Source organism: Diabrotica undecimpunctata, chromosome 2, assembly GCF_040954645.1.
Source record: "Diabrotica undecimpunctata isolate CICGRU chromosome 2, icDiaUnde3, whole genome shotgun sequence".
Classification (NCBI taxonomy): domain Eukaryota; kingdom Metazoa; phylum Arthropoda; class Insecta; order Coleoptera; family Chrysomelidae; genus Diabrotica; species Diabrotica undecimpunctata.
In genome coordinates, this window is record NC_092804.1 from 158,989,246 (window position 1) to 159,014,070 (window position 24,825).

The 24,825-nt window shown below is 33.5% G+C and overlaps 1 protein-coding gene across 11 annotated transcripts in view; it reads right to left on the bottom strand.

Moving 5' to 3' along the window:
* Positions 1-24,825, bottom strand: part of dlg1 (MAGUK family member discs large 1) — a 1,569,679-nt gene that overhangs the window by 996,722 nt on the left and 548,132 nt on the right. For 2 of the 11 annotated variants that reach the window (XM_072523865.1, XM_072523864.1), the window contains exon 1: positions 274-435. The exons of the other annotated variants lie outside the window; for them this stretch is intronic. The gene's annotated coding sequence lies outside the window, so the exon portion shown is untranslated. Of the gene's footprint in view, positions 1-273; positions 436-24,825 lie in introns of those variants that run through there. 11 annotated transcript variants of the gene reach the window in all.

Sequence of the window (24,825 nt, forward strand, 5' to 3'; positions counted from 1 at the left end):
TAAACAAAAATTTCTCATTTGGTATTTCAGAGCATTTCCAGATTTGGATGTATTTTTAGAAACAACTAATTAAGCGTTAAACATATTTATCTAGATTGGTTGCAAATATTTAATACTTAATGCCAAAAGTAACTGTACAAATTACTTTTGACAGCTTATGCAAAAATTTCTCATTTCTATATACACCAAAAACACGATGCATAATGAACTAAAACCACAATATCCTATTTGTCTAAATGAATATCAAGAATACTCATTAAACCCAGAAACAACCTGTTGCACGCCAAAAAGTCACTTTCAACGTAATCACTTTATTTAACAGTCTTAACTTTTCCTGGAAATACCAAACTTAACCTTAAAAGAAAAACATTAACCTCGATCTTCCCGTTGCCAACAAACAACTTGTTATTGCATTTGAAACGCATCGTTACAACAACAAAAAAACGCCGTAACAATTGTCCCGCGACTCGTCTGGAACTAGGAGAGACCCGTGCGAATGGCGTCGTGCTTACCAGCGACGGCGCGAATTTTGGCGTCTCTATGGCGACAGCGGGATCCTTCACCTGGGACATTTTTGCTATAATAGGGTTACGCGAATAAGTCTTTATAAGATACATTGTAAAGTTCTGACTTGAGAATTATGTTGTTATTGGTTCTGATTAAAAATTCGTTTATCGTTGTTAATTCGTATTTTATTTCGTTGCATTTTAAAGTAAGCCTGTTTCAATTTATAAGAAATATAAATTTTTCTTTAAAAGCAACTTCTGCGTCTGATGAATAAAAAACTTATCAATTTTATTTAAAAACGTCATATGGTTTTTTTACTTCTTCTTTCTAAAAGTATTTTCTTCTTTTTTTAAGCGTAACCTCCGTTACGGAGATTAGTAGTTACTATAGCCACTCTAATCAGTCAAAACTATAAAGTCAACTATCAAGTCAAAATTCAGGCTCAGAAGACATCTTAGATATCACAGACAGATAAAATAAAAAGAACTCTCTTGAAGATGAAAATAATAAATCACCTGGAGACGATGGAATAGTCATAAAAAAAATTAAAGAATGAGGAGAAACGTTAATATATTGTTAAAAAATGTTCAACGTTTGTTTGACAAGAGGTGTGAAATAAAAGATTAATGATAGAGCAAACCCAAATAGAAAAAGTAGAGACATACAAATATCTGGGAACCTGGGTTGATGACAAAAATGACCAAAGCAGAGAAATCAAAGTCCGAATTGAAACTGCAAGGCAAGCATTTGTGAAAATGAAAACAATGCTTACCAACAGAGACCTTCAGTTGCATCTCAGATTGAGGGCTCTAAGATGTTACATATTTTCTATCTTACTATATGGAATGGAAGCTTGGACATTCAAGAAACAACACATAAGAAAAATAGAAGCGTTCGAAATGTGGTGTTACAGAAGAATATTAAAAATTCAGTGGGTTCAAAGGATTACCAATGCTGAGGTACTACGACGTCTAAATAAGGAGTTAGAAATTATGAACAGCATAAAAAGAAGAAAACTAGAGTATTTGGGTCACATAACCAGAGGAGAAAAATATGAGCTGCTGAGAATTATTATGCAAGGAAGGATCCAAGGAAGAAGAAGCATAGAAAGAAGACGCATCTCCTGGCTGAGGAACCTTAGAGATTGGTTTAACTGTAGTTCACTACAACTTTTCAGAGCAGCAGCCAACAAAGTGACCATAGCCGTTATGATATCCAACCTCCGATAGGAGATGGAACTTTAAGAAGAAGAAGTAACCCTCTTCTAATGGCATAATGCAATTATAACCACAATGCACAAAAAAAGTGACATTTCAGACCTAAAGAACTTCAGACGTATTAATTTGATCTCCCATACATACGAGTACAAACTATTCATGAATATAATAACAAAACGGCTTGTGAACATACTGAACTGTTACCAACCTTGCAAACAGGCTGAGTTTCGCTTCAGATACCGAACAAAGGATCATCTAAAAGTTATTAAAACACTAATAGACCAGTGCAGAGATTACAACCAGCCTATCTTTTTCTATTCGTAGACTATAAAAAGGCGTTTTATACTATAGATCATCATAAAATGCTTTGGGCATTGGCTGACTACCGCATCGACTATCGATATATTGCCTTGATTAGAAGTATCTACGAAACTAATACAGCTTTCGTCAGACTTCATGAAGATACGAAGAGTATTAAGTTCCAAATAGAATATAGAATTAGACAGGGTCATCCTATCTCTCCGAAATTGTATGTTTAAGCGAATTGAATGAGAGGATAATGTGGGAATTAGTATAAATGTAGAGAATCTCATGCAGAAAAGATTTGCCGATGGCATAGTTATATTATCGGATAGAGTTGACAAAGCTACAAAAATACTGGAAACGCTCGATCAAGCATAAAAATCAATTGGTCTTAAAATTGCACAAAGACAAAATTTATGACCAACCTTAGAGTCAGCGATTATATTTAGATTAAAAGCTATAGCATCGACCAAGTAATAGCTTACAAATATCTACGGAATGAGATTTTCTTAGGTCAAGATAATGAGACAACTGAAATACAAAGAAGGATATGTCTCACATGGGCTGCCATGGGTAGATTGCATAACATTTTCAAGTCTAATATTCCAGTTTGTTTAAAACGAAAGGTTTTTAACCATTGTGTTTTACCGGTCCTTACATATGGTGCAGAAACACTAACTCTAATTAAAGGAACAATAAATAAAATAAAAGTTACACAACACGCTATGGAAAGACCAATGTTAGGTATTATCTAACCATACCTGCAATTGGAAAAATTGCCACGACTTAAAATGGGCTTGGATCGGACATGTTGCTAGATTAACGGATGATAGATGGACCAGAAAGACCAGTATATTTCTCCACACATATTACGTCCAAGATATTTCAGTTTTCTTGCGTTAACTGTCGTTTAAATTTCTTTCTTTGCTGCTCTTAATATTTTAACGTTTGTAGCGTGGTTCACCTATTAGATCTTCACAAATCTTCTGTACGTCTCTTAATGTAATCCTTCCGCCTATTTAAATTTTGTTTCGGTTCCATAAAGAACTTCCCCCCTCTATCTAGCAGTATATTTAAGTTATTCCATTATCTTAGTTCAGTTAATTTTTTTATGTAAATAGAAGATGTATTAATTTGTTTTGCAAGTCTTCCTCCTTTGCAAGGTCATATTCTAGATAACTTCCTTTTATTTGTGTTATGTTAATTTGAATACTAATTGAAATATTTATTGGTGTATGTTTTCTGTCTATATCGGTTAAATATGCTGTAGATACGCTTTCTTAAGTCTCTTTACAGAGAGTAGGTGTGAAAACTTTGAAAGATACCTCAGTCTAGGACGCCACCTGACGGACCTTCATCCAGGATCTATTCTTCGTAGTCCCGGCAAAAGTTACTTTCTTCTGTCATTCAGAGCTCTGGAAGCGTAATGGCTGCTATAAGCCCGAGCAACATTTCCGAAGCGCTCTCTTCATTTATCCACAGACTTTTTCCGTTTCCCTTTTTTTCGTCCCAAATATTGTTTTTCTTTAGATAAACCCCATTCCAGATAGCGCGTGGAAAACATTTATTGCTTCTAGAACGGCATTACTCTCGGCCAGGAATTTCCTCATTTCTCACAATCTTACTCACACAGTTTGAGTCATAAGTTCGCCTCTGATCAAACAGACAATTTCGAGTTCCAACATCGAGAAGATTATAATACACATGTTCGTCCGTCTAAAGATCTCAACGGAAATAAGGGCTCGTGCGACAATCGTAGCAAACTACGATTTTTTAGTAAAGTCACGTTGTTTTGAGCCTTTCGACTCTCGGAACTCCAGGATATGGCGTTGCCATCTTTGACTAGAAAGGATTCTTCGGCCTTAGAGGCGTTCAGGTACAATCCCATGGATGGTAGCTTCGCACTATTACCCGCTCGAGTAAGTGCGTAAACCAAATGTCTGAACCTGCAGTTCCTCTCGTACTGAGCAGGAGTACTATCGCAACGACGAGTCATCAGTAGAGTAAAACTAACCTGTCTCACGACATTCTAATCAAAATGTATTAGCTATATCTTCGACTTTACCAACATACAACAGACAATATATTTCCCTCTTACCTATTCCGTTAGTCCAGCTGTCTTTCTTCCTATTTTTTTCCTGATCACTGCACAGATATAATTGTGTACACCTGTACAACCTGCTTTATTTTCAATTATTTTTTTACTGTCACAAAATTCACATCTGTCTCTCCTTTCTACTTCTTCTTTAAGTCTAATACATCCAGAAATATAAGTAAATTATTGTTTGCGTTTTACTTAGTAAATTTGATAGCTTATTCTTTGAAGTTGATGAGCATCAAAAATGTGTCTAGATTATAAGACCATATGGAACATAACACAATAATATTTTTGTACATATTATTTGGTTTAGTAATGCTTCGCAGAAATGCTTCATCTTCTTAAATCTATCTGAAAAATACGTTTTCTCGAGGTCTGGAAAGTGGGCCTCCATGGGGGCGATGACCTCATGCGACTTAAATTTTTTTTTTCTTTCTTTACTGGCAAGTAATTTGTTTAAGTTTGAAAACAAAAAAACAGTCGCACAGTACTAAATCTGGAGAATACAGCGGGTGGGGCAGAAGTTCTTAGACCGATTCGAAAAATTTGGCCATGTCGTTAGCGGAGGTGTGAGCCAGTGCGTTGTTATGGCTAAAGAAAATTTTTTTGCCAAATAAAGTTGTTTTCTTCACAAATTGGGTATTGAATCGTCCGAATAATTTGACATAATAGAGCGCTGTGACCGTTTTGCATTTCTTGTGAATCTCAGAAAACGATCAACGCGGGTTAATTAACAGTCTTCGCTTTTTTCAGAACACGTTCTCCGGGTGAAGTTCACTATTTAGACTGTTCTTTGGTCTCTGGTGGATCCATGTTTCATCGACGGTCATAAAACAAAGCTGAAACTTTTTGGGATTGTGTTTAAACAGCGTCCAACACCGTCTGCAATAGTCGCACGGTTGCACTTGTTATCCTGAGTGATCAAACGCGGCACCCATCATGCCGATAGTTTTCTCTCATTCCCAAAATTGCATCACGTGGTCTTTTAAGATGCCTAAGTCTCAGCTACCTCGTGCACCTTCAATCGGCGGTCTGTCGATACGAGGTGGAGAATTTTTAATTATCATCAAAAACCGACGTTCAATTACTTTAAACTTGTTAAACCAATTTTGACGATTGCCTTTGAAGAGTCATCATACGCAGCATCTAAGCGCCCTTTTATTTTGCTGTGTGATTTTTCTTCCAAAAACAAGTACCGAATCACCTACCGATATTGTTCTTTTTTAATTTTCGTCCGAGATTGTAACACTAGTCTTCTAAGAGAATCTACTACACAATAGTAAATTTCTCTTTCAATAGTTGCTACATCGGGAGGTAAGGCTAAGTACTTATCGGATCTCTGTCGTATATTCACAAATCGTAATCGCATAAAGTGCCGCATTCACTTTGTATCAAAACGAATTCGAGTAAGATATTTTCAATAATATTTGGTCCATTTTTAAAAGAGTAAAATTTTAATTTACATTAATTCGTAATTATTGATTTACTATTATGCACCGTCAGAATCGCCATCACACTGGATATAATCTGATTGTTCAGCTCTTAGGGGTACAAATTGTCGGAAGGTTACGTTTTTCGGGATAAAAGTGACACTTTATAATTGTTTTATGCTCCTTATTGATGTAAACAAATTGGATATAATTAAATTAAGAACGTTTAGAACATTAATCATATTTACTAGATCTGCCAACTTCCGACTTTTATATGTTCCCAAATATCAAACAAATTCTCTGTGGACAAAGTTTTTTAGTAAACAAAGACTGGACTACAGCCGTACATTGGTATTGTGAAAAACTTATGCAATAATAAACTTAGAAAATGTAACATACAACCAGCCAAATTACACAAAACTAAACAGCTAGGAAACGGAGTTTGTAAAACAAAAAAAGCTCAGGCCTGTATATGATGGAAAAGAGAGCAGAAACAACGAATTTGGAGTGAATATCAAATCAAATTTTGACAGAAACGGTCGACAATAAATCAGTTTTTTACGGTAAAACTATAAAAATTAATGTTAGTAATATACTTAAAGTATATTAGTTAATTAGTTAATTTTAAACAGTCCCGTGACTTAATAATAGAGAAGCCAGTTATATAACATTTCGTAGAGTTTCAACATTCCCTCGAAATAGATATAACTAGTAATGTAACGAAACATTTTTGCCTACCACATGGGGTATCATTATAAGGGGTAGAAAATTGGGGACAGAAATTATTGGGGAGGTGATAGGGCAAGCAAAATACTCGATACTTGTGCGAACGGCACTCAGGGTTTGTTTGGAGAGCTGGTGTCGTGGATAAGTAAATGGCAAGGTGTCGGATTGGAGCAACTACAAAAAATGAAACAAAGGGGTACGAACGTGAATCTCTTGGGACAAACAAAACAAAAGGAAACAGGAAATACCTCTAGCAATTTAAAAAGGACGCCGCTTCAAGGTTTCAAATTATAACCATTAAAACAGCTAGTTTTAACTATTGAATTAATTTTTAAACATAAAAAATATATCTTTTCAAATAAAACTAAAAAAAAGGGTTAGAGGTAGTCAAGATAAACAAACAAAATGGTTTACGAAAAATTAAACATTTATTGTGTCTCATCACAAACAGTTCTAAAAATACAGATAATACATAAAGACAGTCACAAAAGTAAATATAAAAATAACAAAGAAAAACTTACATGTATTCTATTTATTTACAAACTCGGGAGATGCTACAAAAACTTACAAATGTTACTGGACTCTAAACTGTGGCAAATAAACAATTATCTTTTTAACTAATGAAAGCAATTATTATTTAAAAAAAAACGTCTATCTTGACTTTAAAATTTAACACAAAAAGTTACCTTAAATTTCACTAAATTTCACTCTGCATGTCTGGAGGGAGGGGAACTGGAATCATGCTGGAATTATACTGGGGGCAGATCCGAGATGATGACCAGGGATAGGAAGATGAGCGCGGAAGCCAGCACCGGCTGGAACATAAACCTTGAAAACTCGTCTCCTTCAAAGACTGGAACAGGCACAGCACAATGGCAACATGAGGCCATCTTCAAAAACTGTTGTAAAATTGCTCAATACCAAACATTTAACTGCTACTGCATACTACATTTCCATGACAAGGAACAAAACAGGAAACAATACAAATTCAAAGAAACATTTTTGACTAATACTATAAGCGACTCTAGATGACAGCCGCTTTAGCGAGAGTGATCTAGTAATCTTTTAAATTCATTCGCTTAACTTAGAATAAACAAAACATATAAACTGGAATATTTATTTGAAACGCAGAATATCCTAAACGAGGCTAAAAAGAATACCGACAAAATACGCATCTTGCGAAATATAAACAAACCATGAAATGGTTTACATTAACTTCGGTGACGTAAAGATGAATTGGAAGAATTCGGTGTTTTAATAGGAACGAATGGAAAATGAAATACACTAAGATTATTCTTTGATTCTTTAACAAATACGAGGAGATTTTAATACATATCCAAAGAATTTTCAAATGCTACAGTAAAAGCTACAATGCGACTCAATATTAGCGACGGATTGCATACAAGATTAAATTACTGAAAGCTTCGAAATTTTCCAAAGTCCAAAACAAGGTAAATTGACTGGCTTCAAAACTGTTATCCTAAAAAACAAATCAGGTCATCTCACCGCCTATGCTGACGATAGTAACTTACCTAGTAGAGACATTAATAATGTCTCGTAGAGTGGAAGAGGCGACAGGAATATATTAAAAATTAAAAAAAAATAAGGATATTGGATAAAACAGAGAGGAGCAAATATAAGTAGAAATAAAATTAGTGAGAGGACGATGTTAAAGCAGTGGAGAGCTTTACTTTCCTGGTACTTGAAATAAATATATGGTCAACAGATGAAGCAGAAATGTAAGAAAAAAAGGCTATTCTTTACTGACTGATATATTCCGCTCAACAAATGTACGTAATAACTAAGAAGAGTATTATTGACAGAATCTAAGCTAATTTTTACACCCTGTAAATGCATTAAATATTTCTATAGCCAGTGACATGAATAATAAAATATTAGATTCGATAATGACTTTAAAACATAGGTTGGTATAAAAAAATTGCGTGACTGTTAAACAGTGCACAAGATACTTTATTCACCTGTCTAGAAGTATAGTCTGTAAGGAAAGATTGATAATAATGAGTGAAGTAATGAACAAAATGATGTTCACTAAGATAGTCGGATTACAATGAAACCATTACTGGCTAATCACTAACTGAATCTGCAAACTAACATGAAACTTTGGACAGGGAGTTTCAACTGCACCACATGATACAACAATATCCGTACGAAGGATCAAACGCACGGGAATAGAGGGAGTGTATGGTTTAAGTTTTTATATAAAAGTCTCTGATTTCAGCAAACCTTACATAAAAACATTTTCGGATTAAATTTCAAATGTAACAGATTCTTCTGTGTGAAAATATTTTTCTCCAGTTTTTTTCTCAGAAATATATCTATTATCCATTTGAAAATAATAATTATTATTAGCAAAGTTTTCATGGCACAGCTCATTTGTAGTTCACGATGTATTGTTTTTAGTCATTTCTTGGGGTGGACCTATTATTTTTATGAAGTATTTTACAAAGACTATTCACTTTAGGCGTCAGAGATGAAAATACTACTGAACCTCTAAAAATCATACAAACAAGCTAAATTTTGCAGCAAATGTTAATTTTAGGACGCTAAAAGAGACGCAACTCTAAGTTTACCACTTTTACTCCAGGCTTTGCCCCAAAACCCCCCTCGTAGAGGATGGAACATGGAAAAAAATCGATTTACAAAGAATTTGTACGCCACAGAAAAAAATCTTCTAAATAAAAAATGTAGCTAAGATAATTTTAAACAAAAATGTTTATTAGCATTTTTTGTGTAGAATGAACCGTTTTCACAAAAACAACGCTTGAAGCGATGTTCGATTTTGAATGTCAAACAGAGCGCGAAATTAATGTTCAATAAAATTTGTATCAGTTAGACGGTAAAAACTCGATATATTTCGATTATTAGAGCTTAATCTTCAAAACCTTAGCATAAAATATTAGTTTTGAGTTTTGGCAACAAACGTAAAGCATTTGAAATATACTTAAACATGCTTAACTTAAACTTTTACATTACAAACGATTTAAAACCTTTAAAAGTGCAATTTTTCAAATACATTGGTACGTTTTTCAAAAATGAGGGGTTTCAAAAGTCTTTTCTCTTCTCTAAGAGGGGGGTTTTAGGGGGAAGCCCAAGAGAAAAAGTGGTAAACTTGTTTGAATCTTTTTTGAAAGTCCCAAAATTGATACTATCGTCAAAATTCAGCTTGTTTTTATGATTTTTAGGGATAAAATCTCTAATGACTGGACTTGTTGTACAAAACGTTTACAGATATTTGAAAATGTATCTTTATTGGTATATTTTTTTGGTTTGAATAGTCCCATTCTAATCGTCTGGCATAAAAATGGTACTATCATGTATTTTCAAAAATCTATTAATGACACTGATCATTTGAGTTTTATGTTGTTGTAGGGAAGGTTGTTTTATAATTCAGAAATTCTTGTACAAAATTGACACAAGAAGTTAGCGATATTTGAAATTTTATCCATTTCAGTACCGTGAAAAAGCCATTGTCATCTTTTACTATAAAAATCATGCATTTCTAAATCGAGTATACATACAAGAATGTTATATATTGTTTGCAAGTTTTTGTTCACATATTTATTGACATATATGGCAAAGTAGAATATCTGAATGAAACCGTAGTATATCATAAAATACATTGGAAAATGTTTCATATTATCTCTTTCAGCATTTCTACAAAAGCTTTGGAGTTATTTAATAATTTAATTTGCGCAGACACCATTACAAAAATTATTTCGTTAAATTGAAAGTCCCAAGTTTAAACACAACAACAAATTTGTAAATTCAGTTACAGTAATTTTAGAATTACTTTTACCAATTATTTTGATTTATATATGTTAGGACCAAACACCAACTTCGGCTAATGGTTAAAATACAGCCAAAACGCATTCTGGTCACCAGCATATCGCTCATATCCGAAATATCGCTTGTCGGTCTTTTAGTCTAGATCAAAACGCATTCTAGACGTGTTGTAATTGCCATAATGCGTACTGTCCTGACTTTACCAAGTCAGCCTGAAAGTATTCTGGCATTTATCACATTGCCAGAACAAATAGAGTACACAAACAAACGACCGATTAAGTTTATTAAAAAATTTTTATAAAAAAAATTCAATTATTGTTTATGTAAGTATAACATGCAAATTATAAATAACATTCGTTTTAAAAGAGAGAATAAATTGCAACACGCATAGAAAAACGTTTACATATATATTCGAAAGTTCCATCTTTCGTTCGTAAAATTATTTAAAAACTATGTTAAATAATTGATCTAAATTGCTTAGATACCAAAGTAATAAAGTTCAGGGTCATTAATACTGAGTACAATAGCTAATACATTTCTCAGCGCAAGTCTATGTCTGTCAATATCAGGTACTCGTACAATAACAGTTCTTCCTATATCAACGGGTGTTTATTTTGTATTCCAAAGTACAATCATTTTCTCGGCTTGCTTTTTCTGCTCAACTTTAGCCTTGTTCCGTTCATTATTTATTTTCTCATTTCGTTAACATCGCTTACTTCTAATAATTTGCTTGCCTTGGTTATTTTCTTCGTTAGCTTTCTCGCATATATCTGAATAGGTAAGTAGCAAACCGAAAAGGAACAAGAAAAATAATACGCACAAAGAAAAGAAACTATGAACAACAAAAATATGAAGCTATGGAGAGAGACTGGCACAAACCAGGCTCCAGAGAATTCTATAAAGCAATTTCCTCTGAGAAAAGAGGACATAGAACCAATTCCATCCATACACTGAGAGACAATCAAGGCCGTATGATAATCGACGGTAAAGAAGTAACTGAAAAATGGAAAGAGTATTTTGTTGACCTTCTAAACATCATACAGGAAGAACAGCACAAAGAAGAGATCTATATCACAGCGGACATGCCCGTCAAAAATCCCTCCTTTGAAGAAACCCAAAAGGCCTTAAATAAGCTAAAAAAATCACAAAGCACCGGGTATGGACAAGATACCAGCAGAACTTCTGAAATCTGGGGGAGACGCACTACATCGCCACATCCACCAGCTAATAACGCACATATGGTTAGAAGAATGGATACCAGCACGATGGAAGGAAAACATAATAGTGCCCATCCACAAAAAAGAGGACAAAACAAAATGCGCGAACTATAGAGGAATTTCACTCCTAAAACACGGCATATAAAACCCTCTCAAACATCATTCTTAGCAAACTAATCCCTAATGCTGAAAATGTGGCGAATATCAGGCCGGTTTTAGGGCAAACAGGTTAACAATAGATTAACTATTCACGCTGAGACAACTTCTACAAAAGGGATGGGAGTATAACAGACCCATACTTTTCTTAGATTTTCTAACTATTTTTTGTTCTTTTTTCATAGATTTTCGACAGGCATATGATAGCGTAGAAAGAAGCCAAGTATGGAATGCCATGACGGAGTTCTCAATACCAAAGAAACTCATTCGGATGACCAAAGTCTGTATTGAGGGTGGAATATCTAAAGTACGTGTAAATTATAAACTGTCTGGCAGCTTTGAAATCAACAGTGGACTCAAACAGGGTGATGCGTTATCTCCACTACTTTTTAACCTTGTATTAGAGAAAGTCATGAGGTCGGCCGAAATAAAAACAGAATTGCTATCGGTTCAAGGTCTCAAGCTATTACTTGCATATGCAGATGACATAGATCTCGTTGGAGACTCCATTCTATCCACGAGAGACATCTTCAACAAGGTGGAAGGAGCAACAAATGAAGTAGGGCTGAAGATTAATGAAGAGAAGACGAAATATATGTGTATAAATAGAACAACACGAAGAGACAGAATAGGACAAAATGTGACGGTCAAAACCTTTAACTTCGAAAGAGTACAACGTTTTAAGTATCTGGGGGCCGTAATCACAGCTAACAACGATGTTACTAAAGAAATAAAAGACAGACGATGACAAACGAAGAAAAGCTCAGACGCTTTGAAGGAAAAATACTTAGAAAAATTTTCGGACCTCACCATGACACCACCACAAACCAGTATAAGATCAGAAAACCAATATCGAATTAAAAGCACTCTGAAATGACGTCCAATTGTTAAAGAAATTAAATCACAGCGACTAAGATGGGCAGGCCACGTGCACAGACTGCATAACGAGAGACTTGTAAAACTGGTATGGGAGGAGATTCCCACAGGCAAACATCCAATTTACATTACACATTCAATTAACATTCCATTTGACCCTAGGTTGATGGAAGACCGAACAAATTGGAAAAAAGTTGTACAGTCAGCCAAGACCCACCCAGGGTTGTAGCGCTACGTGATGATGATGAAGTAACAAACTGAACGTTTAGCAAATTTTAACCTCTCCTGAAATCTCAGAAACTAAAAACTTAAATAAAACTTTTATAGCTCCAAGAAAATCCACACCCAAAATAGAAAAAGGCTTTAGATGTTGAACTCGCATTAAAGTCAATTGAAAATATGACATATATAACAACTTCATCTCTTTAATATATGCTAAATTTTACTGAATTACTCTACTTCGTTATAAACTCAATAGGATCAAAATTTCCTTAAGCAGCAGCCAAAAACTATACAGAAGGTTTTGACACCTTCTACACCTTATTAAAAATGGTTCACTCAAAATTAAAAGATCGACGCATGAAAAATATCACCATAATTATAAAAAAAATAAATCTAAATGCTGTTAGAAACAGCAAAGATGAAAACACTTAGAAAAATTGATGGCAAGACACTATGACACAGAGCTAGAAGTACCGATATACGACGTAGATGCAAGGTGGAGAACATCAAGAACTGGTAAGAAATTAAAGAGGAGAATGGAACGAAGGGGAAGACAATCAGTAGAAAGACCACCAAAATGATGGAACGACAACTTACTGGAGGCACATTGAAAAATAGACAGAGTCATGTCTACATAAAAAGAAGAAGTAGAAGAGAGACAACATCTCAGGAATCCATTTGATCATCGAGTAAAAGCAATGTTACAAAGCTTAGAAATAATAATTCCACCCACTTACAATATTTCAGAAGTCCGCCAATATATGTTACCATGGACTATTGCTTTCCCTGATTGTAATACAAACCTTTCTGCATTGGTGGCATTGGTGGCATGGGAACAAACCAGCCAAAAGTTTCAAACAGAAAGCACGGAAGATATTTAATGGTCTTAATGATTACATCCTTATTTTCACTGACGCATCCAGATCTGCAAACAGAGAAGGGGCGGCTTTCACAACAGATAACTACAATAGTTCCTATCGGCTCCTTTCCAAAACCTTCATATTCTCCGCCGACCTCTTTTCTATCCTCCGGGTATTAGTTTGTCAACACACGCAACATCAGATTCTCTCTAATTATTAGCAACATGCCAACTTTCTACTAAGAGAAGAGACCAAGTGATCATATCCAGATGGCGAGTTGGACATAGAAAGATAACCCTTGATTTCGTATTAATGAAGGAACCTCCGCTGATGTGTTATGTGTGTGAAGTGAACTAACAGTGCAACATATATTAATAGACTGTCCTCTCTATGCACTAGAACGACAACAACAGTTGCCTTAAAAGAATGTTTAACTGAAAATAATACATCTAAAATTCTTAATTTCTTACGTGCCATAGAACTGAATAACCAAATTTATTATTAACTTATTGTTTATTTTTCACATTTTATCATTTTATGTAAATACAGTTCAATGCTAATAACCCTTTGTGGTTGAAGCAAATTGTAAATAAAAAAAAACATAGCATGGGATCCCTAAAAGCTAATAAAAATGGACTAATCTTATCAGAAGCAAGTAATAACATAAAACTAGTTTTATTAAATACAGTAACACTTACTAGATTCAATGAATATAATGGCACATTTTCCCACATCGACTTATCCATCAGTGATTTAACTTTAGCTCCATTTCTACAATAAAATACATTGGATCACCTCATTCATGATAAAGACAAAAAAAATCTGTACAACACCATATGAAACTTAAAGTCAGCGGATTGGGAAAAATAATCGACCCTAGTAAGCTTACGTATACCAAATTTCGGTATATCATATATAATATAGACACTACACTATCATCTTTCAACGACATAATTTTAGACTCAGCCAGAGATTTTATAGGAAAACCCAAAAATATCACAAAAGCTCCTCTTCCTTGGTGGAACATTGAAATCGCATCTGCTTTAAAGCAAACAAAACATGCTTTTAACATATACAAGATGTTCAACACTCCAAATAACTTGAACAATTTTACCTTTTAAAGAGACGGAGTTAGAATTTTAATAAAGAAAGCAAAAAAGAGCGCTGGACCAATTACGTGTCGTTAATTGACTCGTCCACGCCCATAAGGAATATCTAACAAAAGAAGAATACAAGGTTAAAATACATTATATTGATAATATATCTAAAAACGATATAACAATTTAAAAAAAGAACTTTTAGTAGAACAATATCAATTGTATTCAAGCAATCAGCAGTACCACCCAACTTTCTTAAAACACACACAAAAAACAATAGTATTAAAAATTAGGATAGACTGTTTGCCGCCTTAGTCACCTCAAAAATTCCTCACCCGGACCTGATGACATACCACCAATTTTTATCAAAAAACTACCTATTAGCACGAAGTAGAGATCTTTTACGTGTAGCATTTGTAAAATAATGGAAAAAATTTTAAGTAAAAGATTAAAATGGTATTTAGAAAAAAACATCTCTCTCCTTACATCCAACGAAAGTGGATACCAGTCAAAACGGTCTACGATAGATAATATTATAGCATTATTATCTGAAATACATGAAGCCCTACAATAATTAATAGTAAATTTCTTTGATATAACAAAAACATTTGACGCCTTGTGGACATATCACATCTTAAGAACCATGAAAAGCACTCAACAACGTCATATCAACTACGAAATCATTAGAAAATGGCATCCCACGAGAATCTCTATTAAGCTCTCTACTGCTTTTAATAGCAATAAACAACGTATCTAACCATTTTTTGCCTCCAATAAAAGCAAATTTTCATGCAGATGATCTTATAATATATTTGAGGAATAAAAACCTAAAATCAGCTGCATCAGTCTTACAAAATATATTAAATAAATTAGAAGTGTGGTCATTAGATATAGGCTTGACAACTTCCATTCAACTCTTAACTCAAATAGACATCGCATATAAATGAACTAATTAAATCATGCCAACAGAGAATAAACCTTCTAAAGACCTTTCTAATCACAAATGGGTCACAAATTAGAAGCAAACTGGATTACGGATGTACATGCTACGAAACTGCTACTAAAAGTCAATTGAACAAACTGGACATCATCCAGTCCACAGCATTACGTATAGTATTCGGAGCTTTCAGAACCATGCAAAGTAGCATCTTTCAAGTCCTAGCAAAAGAACCGATATTAATTCTTAGAAGGCTGTTTTTTCAATGTGTTGTGCTACTAAATATCTCGGTGCAAATGAAACTGCTTCATAACAAGCTTAATATATCTTCAAATCTGTATTTAAATTACTGCCCTAGGTCTCAATAAACGCATAAATCGATTTAAATACGATATACATAAATTGAGAGCCACTTCTGCAAACATATATCCCAGTTTCCTCCCTGGAAAGTTCAAATATCAAAAGTAGATTTTACATTACCCAACTATCCCAAATATTCACGCAATCCTTCTGAAATAAAACAATAATTCTAATCTACTATCTACAGATATCATGATTTCAAACTAATTTTTACTGATGCCTCCAAAAATAGCAATGGTGTAGCTGCTGGGGCTATTTTCGAAGAGAGTAACCATGTCAACGGACTAGCCGGGGAGTGTAGCATATATACTGAAGAGAACTGAAAGCAAACTGCAATCAATGTACCAGCAACGATATAGATTTTCTTATTATATCAGATGGTTTCAAGCAGATGTATAATACAAATACATAATTAATTATATAGCTTTTATAATAGATTTTTAAATAAAACTTTTGTGATTCATCATATAGAGCCAACTACAGCAATTACATTTTCCTTGTAGATGTATAACACTTATGCCAACTTAGTACAAATTAAGAACATGCTACACAATGCCCAAACAGGTGGCAAAAACATAAAATTCTTATGGATACTATCCTATGTTGGAATAATGTATAATGAAACAGCTGATCAAGCAGCAGCCGAATCTAACAATAACATGATAATTTCTATAATGAAAAACATACCATTTTCAGACCACAAAATATTAATAAAAACCTTTACCAAAACCTGGCAAAAAAATGAAGCCAAACAGAAGCAAATTTAACATTATCAAACCAGATGTTACTTTTGGTTTACTAGCGCTCCCAGCTCAAAGACATGACCAAGTAGTCCTTAACAGACAGCGACTAGACAGACACACAAAATTTACATAAGGATACATCATTTCCAAGGACCCTTAGCCGATAAACGTTAGTGAGAAAGGTTTCTTACTCAGTCGCAGTGATGAGTTCTGTAAGGACGAAATACGAATAAGCGAATTGTAGAAGCACTATCCGTGCAATCAAATCTTAACTGTCTTTTCTACATACATGTGTTTCACACAAGAATGTCATTATTTTACTAAGGTCGCTGGTTAAATGATTAGAATAATAACAAAAAAAAAGGAATATTTTGATTGTGAATAAAATAGCAATTAATTTAAAAATCACGACAATACCTTGCTCAACTTATTAATGTTATTTGTACAAAGAATAACACTTACCTTTTAAATATGGTGTATTAATTGTACCAAGTAGTAGAAGATTGGCTGAGCCCCTTGGTGTGTAGAAAACCAACACCGGCGCGCCGTTTGCGTCTCTGATAAATTGGAGACGTTTACAATACCATATCTCGATTCAATGTGGCTCCTTGGTATCTGACCACCCTCCTTAAGTGGTCGGTAGGTTAGTGGGGCAAATTAATGCACCCCCATAATCAAGCTATTTTATTGCGCTCTTGAAAGACCATAATTTAAATAAATGGTTCGCAGAAATTTAATATTTTGTAGCGTTTTCTGTGCTTGCGAGGTAGTTAACAAATAACAAAGACAACTGAATTTCTTTAAACTCAAAAACAGATTACCATGTGTTTAGCCAGTTGAACAATGATAATTTACTAAATTGAAGAAAAATAATATACTGCAATCTTATAAAGTAAATAAGTAGTTAGAATATATCATTAAACGAGATCATATTATAATACAGGAATAAAAATATTTAAAATAAATTCTGTAAATTAATACTAAAATACTTCCCTAAACAGTCATGTACTCAAAATTTAAATGAGCAATATCGTTTAGCTACAAAATTAGCTCTTTAGATCATCAGTAAAAAAGTATCTATGATTTCCAATCCCTGCTAGAAGCTGCACAATATAATATAATGAACTTGCATAAGCAGAGCTGTAATTCAAATGTATTAACCCAATGGTTTTTCAGGCTGAGCAGGAGGATCAGACTAATAACACCAGATCTGAACATTATTAAAGTGCCTGTTGTACCGTACCCAAACTTGCATGGTAGTTAACTGTTCCTAGTAGTCTATTGAAAGCATTGTGACATACTTGTGTCTACCATATTAGACCTTATAAGTGCATTAGGAATTCTGTAAGTACAGACGCTTATTTTTATCTAGTCGGTTGAATATTATGGACAAAGTTAGTAGTAATAAAAGCTGATCTCAAGAATGGCTTAGAAACTAACAGGCAGGTTAAAGAGGATCTCCCAGTCCCCATTGGGACAAGAATCAACATTCGAGGCGAATTCGAGTACCTGTATATAAAACACTGTTTTATACACAACCAAAATACTTTTCTGAAGCTCCAAAAAGAAAGTTCAGGCACGTGGGGGAGCAGAATTTTAATATTAGCAAGGTTATTACACCTCAGAATCCTCCAACTACTGTTCGATGGATACAGGATGCTAAGCAAATTTGGTTTTCGAGAAGTACTGCCGTCACGAAAATTACAAAAATGATGAATCTGCGACTTCCTCCTCAGAACATTGTGATTGTGATAAGGAGCAAGAAAAAACAAGAATATAGAAAATAAGAAGAATCGTGTCTCATCTATATAAAGGATTATGGCGCATGGACGGGTACTTTTGGTTGGTATATGTTAAGGAAGATCCTTTAATACCATAAGGGAGCAAGGACTTTCTTAAAAAAACGAAGTAAAAAGCTATTAAAACTGCAGGACTCTAAACGGCTTCTTTTCAGAGAATAAAATTGGGGATTTGAAAGAAACTTACGCTCTTCCTGGTAAAACCAATAAAAAAGACATAAGATCTAAGACAGCTGAAACAAACCTACACAAGTTAATGACGCTAATAAGCTAACGATGACAATAATCATTTCGACGCTGTAAACTAAAACAGGAGAGCAACGTTACAGAGCATTAAGCCGAATATCCAATTCCACAATAACCAGTGAATGAGAGATTATGGGTATAGTAGACACTAAAATTAGGATTCATATCTTTTGTAGATGTGACTTTCGTTTGTAAATCTGACCGTAAAAAATTAACGTTTATATTGAAATATCCTGGACACTAACAATTTTGTACAGCTTTGTTTTATATGAGAGGTAAGCAAAAAGTATCAAAGCTAAGGATATGTAGCTGTAAATTACAGATATCGCTAATTACCAAAGATATATTAAGAACAAAAAAATTATAAAGTTAATTTTGTGGAAACATAAACGTGCTTTTGATTAAAAAAGAAGTAGATGTTAGTAAAATTCTATGAACAGAATAAACTAAAACCGAAAGAAACAAAAGTCGTCATTTAATGATTAACTCACTTTATAATTATACATAAAGCCAATACACCAACATTTTTCAAATAAAGCCTGTACTTGCCTCTCTTTAGGCAAGTTTATTTAAAATTGCGGAGTTTATTCGAAATCAAAGCATTCCACAGGAATGCAGAATCCTGCTCGGCAACGAGCAAGAGCGAATAGGCGAAGCACCGTTTGAATTGGTTTACGCTCTCTGTGTTTTGCGAGTTATACGCTCACTCAAGCTGGCGGCTGGGGCTCGTCGAGAACGGCAATCGATTTCGGGTTGTTTGGAAGGCTATGAAAGGGGTTAAAGCCGGTCAGTGGGTCGCGAGTGAAGAACCTTTTCCAATATATTGAATTGCTACCATTATATATATATATATATATATATATATATATATATATATATATATATATATATATATATAAATAGATTTTCGCGGTTAGTATACATAAACCTAGAGCTAAGATTAATACAATGCATTACAGTAATGTTCTGTAGTAGTTCTTTGCTATTTGCTATATCTGTTATTTTCGCATTTACTTACTTAAGGAACTCTTTTTGTGTTGGATATCGTTAATAGCTTCCCAGGTTGTGATGTTTTTCTAAGCCCCTTCCAATAAATATTGGGCTCTTTTATCTTTTGGAAGTTCATTATATAAATAGTTCATCATCATCATTCTGACTTTACAAACCTGCGTGGGTCTTAGCCTCCTTACGAATTTCTCTCCAGTCGTCCTTATTCATCGCCTTCTCCGCCAAGCACGTATTCTCATATTTCTCATGTCTTCATCAATGTTATCAAGGAAACTTGTTTTGGGTCTTCCTTTTCTTCTCTGACCAATGGGTCTAGGGGAGAGTCCAAGGAGAGTTTTTCTAGCTGGGTCATTTTGTTCCATCCTCATTGCATGCCCTATCCACCTCAGACATCCTGTCTTAATCTATCTATCTATCTAATTAGCCCTCTTCGATCCATCTTTGGACATAGGCCTCCCCAATCCTTTTTCATTCTTCTCTGTGTGTCGCTACAGTCATCCACCTAGAGCCCACGTGCTTCTTGATATCATTTGCGCATCTCATTTGGGGCCTTAGTCTGCTTCGTTTATATTCCCACGGTCTCCAACTTATAAGAATTTTGTTCCATCGGTCTTCTTTTTGTCTTATATTGTGTCCGACAAATCTGTATTTCAATTTTGCAACTTCTTGTCTAACATCACTCACGTTTGTTTTCTCTCTTATCCACTCGTTTCTTTTTTTATCCATTAGTCTTATGTGCAACATTTGTCTGTCCATTGCTCTTTGGGTTTTTATGATTTTGTCCATGTTTGCTTTTGTAAATTTCCACGTTTGGATAAGTGAGAAGAGGTAGTACGCATTGATTGTATACTTTGGTCTTAAGATGCTGTGGATATCTTTTGTTTTTAAGAATATAGTTTAGTTTGCCAAATGCCGCCCATGCCAGTCTAACTCGTCTTTTTATCTCTGCTGTTTGGTTTTCTTCGTTAAGTTTTATAGTTTGACCCGGATATATATATATATATATATATATATATATATATATATATATATATATATAAATATATATATATATATATATATATATATATATATATATATATAAATATATATATATATATATATATATATATATATATATATATATATATACAAACAACACAGTTTATTAGGGCTGCAGTCAGAAGGTTTGGCTGAAATGTTACAGAAACACTCTTTTGACTTTTGGTCTAGCTTTCGGAATTGTTTTATTCCTTCTTCAAGACACTGTAATTAGAAGAATGTGTAAATATTTACAATATATCACAAATTGTCAGTGCAACTTACTAGTCGTTGAGATTATTTGTATAAAGCTGCTATGACACTCAACATTAATAACACACATATAAAATACAACATATAAAATAATGAACAAAATACATTTTAAAATTTAGTTATGATAGTAAAAATTTTTGTTTGTGACATCTTTTAATGGTGTGTTTTAACTGATCCATAGAGAACAGAAAGAAAAAACAAAAATAGTATGAATAAAAAGTAATTAGGTGTTCTTCATGTTATATTAATGGAAGTAGTATATTATACCTGTCTTGATGGTATGCAACATGTTTTGGATGCAGGTGTATTATGGTGTGTATATGTAAAAGTATATATATGTATATATATATATATATATATATATATATATATATATATATACAAACAACACAGTTTATTAGGGTTGCAGTCAGAAAATTGGCCGGAATGTTAATGAAACACTCTTATGACTTTTTGTCTAGCTTTCGGAATAGTTTTATTCCTTTTTCAAGACACTGTAATAAGAAAAAAAATGTAAATATTTATAAAATATCACAAATCTTCAGTGCAACTTACTAGTCGTTGAGATTATTGGTAAAAACATAGACACTCAACATTATTAACACACATATAAAATATAAAATAGTGGACAAAATACATTTTAAAATTCTTTAAAATTTAGGTACAGATAGTAAAAATTTTGTTTGTCATTTTTTACTGGTGTGTTTTAACTCTGACACACAGAAAACAAAAAGAAAAAACCCTATGATTAAAAAGTAATTAGGTGTACTTAATATTATATTCTTTTTAAGAAATACTAGAAGCCCGTCTTAGGTGATTTTAATTTTTATACCTGTCTTAATGGTATGCAACATGTTATGCATATAAGTGTAATTTGTGTGGGTACAAGTAGATATTAATTTTATTTTGGATGTTTTTCCAGTAAGTAACAATAAATGTTGCTCAGTTTATCTATGTCTGACTTTTTATTGATGCAAGATGTACTAGATTTTATGGAACACATTTCCAAGAAAACACGTTTTGAATGGTTCTTTTCCTTTGCCAAAATACAGGAATCCTCGAAATTAAATTCATGTTTCAACGTTAAGTCATGTTCTGTCAATGCACATGCATTTGTTTTTTTGGTTTTTTGTATCGCTGCGATGTGAGATCACCCTACTGTGAAAATTACGAGATGATTCTCCTATATATATTTTGTTACAATTATTACACGGTATAGAATAAACAACATTCGATGACTCCTGTATTGTGAAAGGATCTTTTGTTTTTGTGTATAACTTCCATACAGTTTTCACATTTTTGGTTGTAATTTTTAAACCACTAACATTTTTGAAGATGTTCATTAGCTTCGGTGTCAGAACTGGAATGAAGGATAGGCAACCATAAGTTATTTTAGATGGTATTACTGATGTGTTCTGTGTCAATGTCAATTGTCGGACCTCATTGTTATGAAAATTTTGGTTGCCAGAAAAATGCGAAGGAAAAGGAGAACCGAAAATGAGTTTATTTAACGGCCCTATAGGATAGGAGTTCTCTGGTAATATAGATCTCAGCTTTTTTAGTCCCTTGTCTCTGAACTCGATGTGTGACAAGTTGATAACCCTAGTTTTCAGGACCAACTAGGCCAGCTTTTAAAAATTAAAATCACCTAAGATGGGCCTCTAGTATTTCTTAAAAAGAAATATAATATTAAGTACACCTAATTACTTTTTAATCATAGGGTTTTTTCTTTTTGTTCTCTATATGTCAGAGTTAAAACACACCAGTAAAAAATGACAAACAAAATTTTTACTATCTGTACCTAAATTTTAAAGAATTTTAAAATGTATTTTTCCACTATTTTATATTTTATATGTGTGTTATTAATGTTGAGTGTCTATGCTTTTACAAATAATCTCAACGACTAGTAAGTTGCACTGAAGATTTGTGATATTTTATAAATATTTACATTTTTTTTTCTTATTACAGTGTTTTGAAAAAGGAATAAAACCATTCCGCAAGCTAGACAAAAAGTCATAAGAGTGTTTCATTAACATTCCGGCCAATTTTCTGTCTGCAACCATAATAAACTGTGTTGTTTGTTTATATTGACAGTCACTAATATCCAGTAATTCTTATATATGTATATATATATATATATATATATATATATTTATATATATATATATATATATATATATATATATATATATATATATATATATAATCCTGAACTTGTTCTATTTCCTCTTGTCCAATCCTCATTGTGATGTCTTCATCTGTATTTGTTATTATTTAGGTCTTGCTGTAATTCATATTAAGGCCTATCTTTCCAGCTTCTACATCCAGTTCTTTCATCATTTCAATTAATTTTTCTTTTTTATCGGTCATCAATGCGATGTCATCAGCGTACCTTAGATGGTTCAAGCGTTGTCCACAAATTTTTATACCTTTTCCTTTCCATTCTAATATTTGAAAAATATCTTCTAGAGCCTGATTGAAAAGTTTCGGTGATATTGTGTCACCCTGTCTTATCCTATCTTAATATGTTTTACGATATCTAGTTCCTGGGATATTCTATAAAGTTCGAAGTTTATCATCTTCTCCACGCTCCATTTTCATTCTCTGTTCCATAGATTCGCCTTAGTTCTTTTCTTTCGAAATATCCTAACATGTTTTCATTACTTTTCATTACAGTTTTGTTTTTATATTTCTCGATATAATTGTGGATTTAAGGAAGAGATTGAGCCCAAAATAGCATCTGTTGGCGGTGCAAGTTCTGCGGTTTATCTCTGCCGTAGCATTATTTTCAGTATTAACAAGCGCTTCCAGGTCATAGGATTTGAGGTTGCGTGCTTATCAGCATAGGCAAGGATTTGCGCTGATTTATTACATATTGAACCAATGGTTGTGATTTGTGACATACGTATTACGTTTTACAAAGCCAAATTAAATAGTATACAGGAGAGAGTCTTCCTGGCGCAGCCTGTTATTTGTTTCAAAAGGTTCAGACAGTTCGCCCTGAATTCGTACTCTACATTCAACTTTTTCAAGAGTTAGTTTTGTTAAATTTACCAACTTATTTGGTATTTCTAGCTCTTTCATTGCATTAATTTCCCTTCTATTCACAGAGTCGTAGGCTGTTTTGTAGTCTATAAATATGTGATGAGTATCTATGCCATATTTCAGTGTTTTTTCTAAAATTTGTCACAGGGTTACAATCTGATGAATTGTTAATTTACTACCTCTGAAATTAGCTTGAAATTTTGCTTCTATCCGTTCTGCATATGGTGCTATACGGTGACATAATACTGTGAAAAATATTTTGTATGCTGCATTTAGAAGTGGAATTCCTCTGTGGTTAGAGCATTCAAATATATCTCCTTTGTGTATGGTGCAAAGTATTCTAATATTCCAATTATTGAGGAGGGATTTCTGTGTCTCTATTTCTTTTATTAGCTGCTATTAGCTGCTGTTATGCCATTTCCACCTTCTTTGTATAGTTCAGTTGGGAGATTATCTATTCCTGGTGATGTGTTTCTGACTTGTTTTTTAACTGCATCTTTAACTTCCAGAATCGTTGGAAGTTCCTCTTCCTTCTCATCTGTTTCCCTTACCTCATCTCTTTCGTCTTTCAGATGTTCTTCTTCGTCCTCTATATTAAGTTCTTGGTTAAAGTATTCCACCCATCTATTCAATACATCTTTTCTTGTTGTTAATAGGTCGCCATTCTGACTTCTGCATTTACTTGTGGTTGCCTTGAATTCTTTTCTGTTGATGTTATGATATAAATATTTATGTCTACCTAAGTTTTGTGGTACTTTTCAGAGTAGTTTTTGCCTTTTATGCAACCTCTTTTCGTATGGGAAAGGGTAATTGTACACTTCATGTATATAAGTCCGTTGTCTTTTTAGATAGCTTAGCCCATTTTTCTGTTTCCGTCGTAT